Source organism: Copidosoma floridanum, unplaced genomic scaffold (genome assembly GCF_036245765.1).
Source record: "Copidosoma floridanum isolate Cflo_tuat_1 unplaced genomic scaffold, Cflo_Japanese_pri ptg000005l, whole genome shotgun sequence".
NCBI classification, from domain to species: Eukaryota; Metazoa; Arthropoda; class Insecta; order Hymenoptera; family Encyrtidae; genus Copidosoma; species Copidosoma floridanum.
Window position 1 is genome coordinate 10,053,761 of NW_028321882.1, and position 8,921 is coordinate 10,062,681.

Here is an 8,921-nt window from a genome sequence, read left to right on the forward strand (position 1 = left end):
ATACACTAAATACACTAAGAACAGAAAATACAATACATAGTCAGTCGCGCAGATGCGAGAGCGACGGTGACGTAGGTGGATCGCATGTGGCACGGATCACTTCAGGGTGTCCACGAGGACGATTTAGCGAAACCAAGAGGAAGTGAGTTTTTCATTGTACTCTTGGTAGGAGCCTAATCTTATATCTACACGCGATGCTAGATGGTATCATCGCGAGTCCCAACAGTGAAGGGACTCGCAATTGCGGCGAAATTAGGATAAGCTTTACCTAGTTCAAGGTGATGTTGTAAGAATTGATTGTCCAAAGGTAAAGTGAAGTGGCTAGCCCTGAGCAAGCTGGCTTGGAAACGAGCGCCCTTATTTTTGGAAACCTTAGGAGGCCGTCATCAAAAATGACGGCTTGGGTGTGGCAAGCCCGAGCGACTCCGAGCTAGGAAAAATAAGCGCCGTTTTTTCTCAACAACGGTAACCAAATCTCATGCTCCAACGACTCCAGCTAGGGCGTGAGCGGGAAAATATTGCATGAAAGGAGACCTGGGACCAGAACTTGACCACCTGGTTGCGAGTTGAAGGCTCTTCAACCTTTCCAGAAAATAAAGTGCATGAAGAACACTGCGATTGGGGGCAGCGGATTTTGGTCAAACAACCGATACTTCGCGCGACTCTTGCTACCATAAAAGCAGATATGTAAAATCTACCAGTGATTACAAGCAAAAGCAAGTGACAAATGATAGCAAGAAAGCTCAAGGAGCAACTGACTGACTTTCGCATTAACCCCAACAAGAATAGCATTGCCCTTCGCAAGACTAGAAAGTGGATGACCCCTCTGAAGATGAACAAAGACCACGGTCCAGTTGCGATTAGAACTGGGCTCATCTCAGCTCAAAGACCTGATGCGCAAAAGCGCCAGGCAAGGGCATGTGTTGCCGTAAGTACACCACGGCCAGTCGAGTTGTTTCGTTAAGATCGTGAACTAAAAATCGGACGATCGGGGACGCCTCTCTCCACTGAGATTGGGTAATCGAATCACGAGTTCAAAGTAAGGGATCGAACATGGGGTAGAACTTAGCATATGACAAAATTGTCGACTACCCACGTCTGAGAAAGTGCCATGAGCGGACGTCTATGCGGCACTACGGCCACCATGCTTGTTGATCTCCTTTTGAATTCAAACTTGCCTCGAATAGCTTGAGGAAAGGAATTTTTTTTTGGAAACCTTGGAGCGACTGGGACCAATTACGGGAGTGAAAGCATAAGAAATGGGCCATGTACGGATATTGCAAATCGAAAGCTGGGTACGAGCAACCTAGGGTACAAGGTCGTCAGAATTTGTGCCCCTGCCCATATCGTAACTACAAATGTGACTCCGGGCGGGAGTCAGTGGACACGCCGCCTCGAGGTGCCCCGTGGATGTGGTCATCGTTGGACTGCAAACGGTTGGATCTGGAAAGACTAATCAAGAGTCGGGGCAGCTGATGGTCGTAACGAAGTGTTCGTCCGTATGTACACCTCGGCCAGTCGAGTTATTTCGTTAAGATCGTGAACTAAAAATTGGACGATGAGGGAAGCCTCTCTCCACTGAGATTAGGTGACCAAATTACAAGTCCAGAGTAAGGGATCGAACACGGGGCAAAACGTGACTGGCAGGCTGATTTCCAAAATTTTTAAAGCTGGCGGCAAATTAAAGCATTGCTGCCAATGAGAGTGTGTGCTACCATTTTTGGTACTAAGCACAAGTTTAAAAGGTGAGAACGTGTAGTATACGACAAAAATATCGTCTACCCACGTCTGAGAAAGCGCCTGAAATGGACGTATATGCGTAATCACGGTCACCCTGCTTGTTAACCTCCCTTTGAATGCAACCTCGCCTCTAACTGCTTAAGAAAAGAAAACTTTCCTTTGGAAACCTTAATGTAGCAGGGACCGATGTCGGGAGTGTTAACACAAAAAATGGGCCATAAACGGATAGTGCAAAATACAATTATGGAAAGCCGGGTACGAGCGGCCTAGGGTACAAGGCCGTCAGGATTAGTGCCCCTGCCCATATCGTAACTACTACGTGATTCCAGGTGGGAGTCAACGAACACGCCACCTCGAGGTGCCCCGTGGATGCGGCCATCGTCGAAGCTGTCTGCGAACGGTTGGATCTGGAACGACTAATCAAGAGTCAGGGCAGCTGATGGCCGTAACGAAAGTGTCTGTCCCGGACTCCAGCTGTATCGATCATAGAGACTTTATAAAATTTACCTTCGGGTCTCCTTGGAGATACAACTGGTACGACCAACAAGCGTATAGATTTTTTCAAGTTGGACCTAAGGCGGGTTTCGTCCAATTGTGGATGGATAATTTGCAGATTCCCCAAGTACCTCTCAAGAGGCTGCAAGTCCAAATCGGAGACGACCAGCTGGAAAAGGGGATCAGTGTCAGCTGGTTAACTGGAGAATATCATTGTGCACTACTTCGTGCGTCGCGGTCGCAAACACGTGAATATACCGCGACGTATCCATCAGAAAGCGAGATTGAGAAAGAGCACACAAGAAAGCACGACGAATAAGCACGGCGTTAGTTAAACGTAATCTACGTGAGCAAAACATGAGGTCACAGAAAAACTAAGCATGAATTACTACGGTGAATACCAAGAGAGCCAACGTAAGTATCTCAAGAGAGCCAGACGTAAAATGCCCTTATTAGTTAATACAAAAGGTTATTAGTTCTGATGCGTCGGTGCTGATCAAGACTCTCCCCCTCCTCCTCTCCACGCGGGTAGGGGGGGACTCTCGATCCTGTCTCGACTAATTGGCATGAAAACTGTCTCTTTCTCTTTCCTTCCCCTTCTCTTGCTGTACATGTACAAGTGCGGATGTGTGTGCACGATTGCATGGAAGCAAAGTCTTTCTTTCTCGAATGATGGACCGATGCGGCTATTATAGATGTATATTCCATAACAAACTGACGGAACATACACATTGTTACTAGGAAAAAATTGGAAAAAATATCTTTCTGGACTATTTTTTCTTATCTTGCCAATTAGAAAAATAGACAGGTACGCTTATTTTTATTTGCTTGTGATTATTCATGTATTAGTAGGTATATGTTTTGACTTAATACATATAAGTATGTGACATGGTGTACTAATGTGTTTAATGACTCGAAATATATATGATGGTGTTATTATAACAATTGTAGAAGTCATCGCTAAACAGTCTTGCGCATAAATTTTAAAACAGCTGTTGGAGGAAAAGTACTCACTCATATAGCATTCACATTCTTATATTGACTGTACCTTTATATTTTGTATGTATGTCCGTATGTTAATAAAATTAATACAAGCACACATTTGTCTATTGTTATTATTATTTTAAGTAAATGATCATGTTTTTCTTATTATGTTTATTAAAATTTTGGATAACAAAACTTGTTGTTGAAAGATTGTAAAAAAAAGAAATGAGAGACTTGTCTATTTTTCTAATCAATTTTACATACTAAAAATAGGAGGTTGGCCCAAAGAGCCCGTTGAGGATAGAGCCCATTTGCAATGTACAAATATATACTGATTGATGAAGCAGTTTATCGAAAACAATTTTTATCTTAATGGGCCTGAAAAATAATAAGTTTACAAAAACTGTTGCGTATGGTCCCATCCTGCTACGAACGTTGTGTGCTTTTACTATTGCTTTTGCTGCAATTTTTTTTTCTCTTCAAGTGTAGGGAGATAAAAAGCTGAAAATATTTGTAAAAATACATTTATTTACGGATTTTGAACTGCTTTCCTAAAAAATTGGTTTATTATTCACTGCAACCCCTGTCTTTATAAGAAAACTGTAGTTATATGTACAAAGTCAAGCTTTAAAATTTTTTGTTTCCACACTTGTAGTTCTTTCTACATCATTTACTATGCCCATAGCTAGGTAAGAGTGATGTGGTAAACTCAGAAGTGCAAATGAAAATTATTACCTGTTATGACTGCTGTCACCTAGAAATCCATGGTCCCAGATTTTTAGGATTTGACGTACGTTCAGTGCACCATCAACCTGTGCTATGCTATTCAATTACAAGTAGAACAGTGTTGTCAGTTATACAACAAGCTACTAATAGAAAATTTTCAGACAATTGTCAAAAATGTATAGTTATTTTAACTTACTACTATTTATTTTATTTAATCATTCGTGTTTTTTTTTACCAGGTTACCGCGACAGCTCTGAAGCCAAGTCACCAGGGCCACCCTTTCACCACCTCTGAGTGAGTATGTATTTCCGCATCTATTTTTCAATCCTATAACTGATGTTATACCGAATCCATAGGCACAGTTTAAGTAACTCTGGTGAAACACCTTATCAGTTAAGCTGATACTCTCTGCACCAACGGTGCATTGGGTTCAATCGCCAGTATGTAGCCTTTTCCCAGAGAGGACTCCATATTTTAGGACGTCTTTTCATCGCCAGTTAAGCCAGTGCTCTCTGCCATAGCATAAGATCCAGGCTAATTGACATCTCCAAAGAAGCCCCATGTTTCAGGGACTACTCCTCGTCAGCAAGGCCAGCGATCCCTGCCTGGCGCATCGGATCCGCTAATCCCTACCTCTTAACACTGTTCCACATTTATCCAGGCCCAAAGACCTGTTGGGCAAGAAAAAAACTCTGGAATTACTCTGAAGAAGAATTCCACAGACAAACCCGCCCTAAAAGAGCCAGGGTTACATAGGAACTTTTCCCGATAAATAAAGTTTTTAAAAAAATCTGCATTCACCGGGAATCAAACCCACGATTCCTAGAACAGCGTTGTATCTGTAACAAGCACGCGTACCAAAGAGCCAACACCACTCCTCTTATAATTCGTAGTTATTTATTAAGTTTTTATTTTAGAATGTAATTTGAAACTATCCGGATAAAAGTACCTTTTAACAAAACAAAAAGATTAGGTAAGTTTGATGTGTTGAGTTAATATTTTGTAATGAATTTCTGAAGCCTTTATATACTAGCAATAAATAGTATTCTTCCTTATGAATCTGTAGCCCTAATAGTTCTGAAATCAAAATATAAAAACGGTAAAGTTTTTATTTTATTGATTACCACATACATTTCGTATGACATTTATAGTAATATACTATTTAGTTCTTGTACTTTGAATAAAAAAAACTAAGCACTATTGACTTTTGATAAGTACGTCATACAAACCTCACCATGAAATACATAAGTGCCTTAATATGTTGAAATTATTTGTAAATCTTAGAGCAAAAGTCAATATGGGAGGGTGGGGCAGGCAGAGCACGGTGGCTCAGCATGATACCCTCATAATATCAATAATCATAGACTTAAACAATAGAATTTTGCCATAAATGTAATAAGAAATACTTATCCTATTATCCTTTATGCTTTTTATGTCGAAAAATTACGTTTCCGATTTATTATGTAATTTTAAAAATTTCACTGCTGAGAAAAAGTTGGCATCATTTTTCATTGGCTTAAAACAACTCGAAAATAATAGCTTTTTTCAACGAAAATGCGTGCATTTGATAGCTCAAGTCTTCAGCTTCAAAGCACTATTTTTTTTTTTTTTTTTAATTTATCCAAACAATGTTATAAACAATATAAAACATTATTAAAATGGGGCAGGCGTAGCACTGAGGGTAGGGCAGGCGGAGCACGGTCAGCAGCTGCGGTATATATTTGCTGCACTTTATCAGCTGACTGCGCCTAACCTATTCTGTTACGTATAGGTATACCTACCTATAAACCTGATGTAAACAGTCCACAAAATAGAAGTGCAATACTTAAGTAGTTGTAGGTAAATTAAATTGAATATCTAGTTACTTTTCAGTTATTAATTTGTAATGCTGTACGATCACGATAATAGACTAAAAATATTATTTTCTATAGTTGTAGGATTTACATCTATTTTTACCATAAGTTGGTATGCTTAAGTAATATTTTAAGTTTTGTTAAATATTTTCTGTAAAAAAAAAAAATTTAACAAAAATAAATATTAATATACAACAACTAAAAAATTTATTACAACCCTTCAATGTTTACTTAATCAAAACAGAAAGAAAAATGCCATAAAAATTTCAATATAAAAATGAAACATTGCGACCGTGTTACGCCTGCCCCATGGGGTGCCACTCCCGACTCGCTGGTAGGGCAGGTGGAGCATTTTCAAAGTATATAGTTTTTAGTTTATTTGTTGACAATAATGTAAAAAATAAAATTTTTTGACTTTGGATTACGATTCTACTTTAATTTGTCTTATTGCTTTTTTTTTTTTAAATATTGAATTTATCTTTAATGTTACTTCTACATTTGATTTAAGTTAGAATGCCATGGCCACCCCACCCTCCCCTATGGTGCACAAAAAAAAAATTTACCGTTCTTATATTTTAATTTTAGAAATTTTGAAGGCTACAGATTAATAAGGAAGAATACTTTTTATTTTTAGTGTATAAAGGCATTAGAAATTGCTTACAAAATATTAACTCAACACATCAAACTTATTTAACCTTTTTGTTTTTTTTAAAAGGTATTTTCATGGGCATAACATAACTTTTTAGAAAAATACGATTTTTTTAATGTTTATTTAAAAAAAACCTTATTACATTAGATATCGTTCATATTAGACAGTACTGGATAGAAATGAAATCTGTAGAACATAGCTACGGTAATCTATAATAATATGAGTGTGTGTAGGGTTTCATTTGTACAAATAGCTTACAAAATTACCGAACCAAATAAAATTTTAACCAAAATCCCGAATGTGTCATTTTTTTTCACTAGCTATCATTTTTATATCGTTTTCAAGTGAAGCTTCTTATGTAGGGCTCTCGCTAGATAAAAGTAAGGAAAAGTGTCACACTTTTTTGCCCCATTCTTTTTTCTTCGTTCCCCACCACTGCATGCTTTCTCGACATCGTGTACTGTAGTCTAGAATACAATACATGCATGCAGTGGCATGCGCTCCCTCTCTTTTCTTCTTCTCCACTTTCTTTTTCTCTTTTTTCGTCAACTATAAATATGTTAAGGGGTAGTTGGTATATTATGTACTGGGATCTAATGCATGCTTTGATATACGCAATATGGTTTGAGATTTACCGTTACAACACTTACTTTATGGCAAAAACGTAATAAAAAAATAACCTTTTGATGTTCAAAGGTATGTAGTGACGATGAATCTCGAAAGATATTGTGTATATTAAAGAACTTAATCAGACCCCTAAATTTATACAGGGAGAACAGAGTGGCGTTGTGGTGCAGTAGACTAGACATCTAACTAACACGTTGAGGTCCCTGATTCAAATTTTGGATGATGTATCAAAACTTTTTTCATAGGATAACAAATATTATCATTTTGTAATTATTAGTAGATAATGATTTATGATTCACATAAGACATAAAAAAAACCAACGGTAAAAGAAATGAAGCTACCAAATTTTATCGCTGGGCCAAATACAGGCAATTAATATTGGTTCAAGCTTGGCTGTAAAATGAGCTGCTGGTCCTTGGACTGACTTTACTTGTCTGCTTCTAAGCCATTACCAACTTTCGTCCAGACACGTTTATAATACAAAGAGGTGTGCAGTACGAAAATGTCGAAAACAATGTCTGCGCATGCCTCATAAGAATTTTGCTGAGTATGCTTATAGATATTAAATTCATATGCAAACGACTTCCAGCAGTGACTTAGGAGCAGTCAAGCATAGCCAGGCCAAGTCATGCCATAAACAAGGCACCGTTTCACTGCCAAGCTTAGACTAATATTTAAATTTCAGCATCTAAGTTTAGGCTTGACTCCCTTACCTCTATTTCTATTCGCGAAACTATTACAAATCGAGAGACATCACTGAACGAAAGCCTAATAGAAGAGATTTATCGATGTAAGGGCCTTTTGGAAAGAGATAAATGAAAAATTATTGTAGCTATTCATATATTACCTAATACTTCTGTTAAAAAAATACATAAATTTGTACTTGAACAACTATTACGGTATCCAGACGAGGGTTCTGTAATACTCAAAAAAGATAATAAGATTTCTACAGTAGTAAATGTAGATTTCAATGTTAACTATTTTTTGGAAGGTGCTATACCTTGTAACGGGGTGTCCGTATTCACTTATGGCCCTGATAGCCACAAATTAATACTAGTAGTCCGGGTCGTAATCTGGAATTTGTGGGAGAAATTATTTGGATAGAATTTTTTTGCATGATCTTACGCAAAATGATCACCTACAAACGAATTTGCATGTTGCCAGGCTTCAAAGTTGTAGAAAAAGTGTTTAAACAAAATTTTTTAAACAAATTAAAAAAATTGTTTATTTTGCCCTGGAAAAAATTTTTTTAGCTTTTTGAACAATTCTAAATAAAAAAGATGTCTTGCAAATTTTTTCTAAAATCAATACTTTTCGAGATATTAATTGTACAAAGTTTAAAAAACCGTGAAAATCGCCACTTTCAAGTATGAAAAACAACAATAAAAATTAAAAATTTTGATGTTGCCAAAGTTCTCAATTATTCTTCAAACATCCCTTGACAAGATCCTAAGGCGTTTCCGGATGTTATTTTATTGCAAACCCTTCATTTTTAATTTACAATCAAGCGTGTGCATCGTTACGGTCGGCCGCTGCTGGCCACGGCTCTCATGTTCTGTCTCTTTCCCACTCACGAGGAGTACACGGAATTTACTAACGCTCATATTTGATTTCAATGGTAAGTACATTATTATCTTATAGTAATTGTGGGAATAAAAATAATTATACAATCCTTCATATTGCTGAAAAATGAGGTTAACCTCACTGTTCCTATATAAACATACATGTATTTAAATAAAAAAAGTTGATTCAAGTTAAACCTCAGTTTTAATGGAATATGTTAACAGAATTTTATACGTTTTCGTATACTATTTTTATTATTCTTCTTTAAAAAATCGTGTAAAACT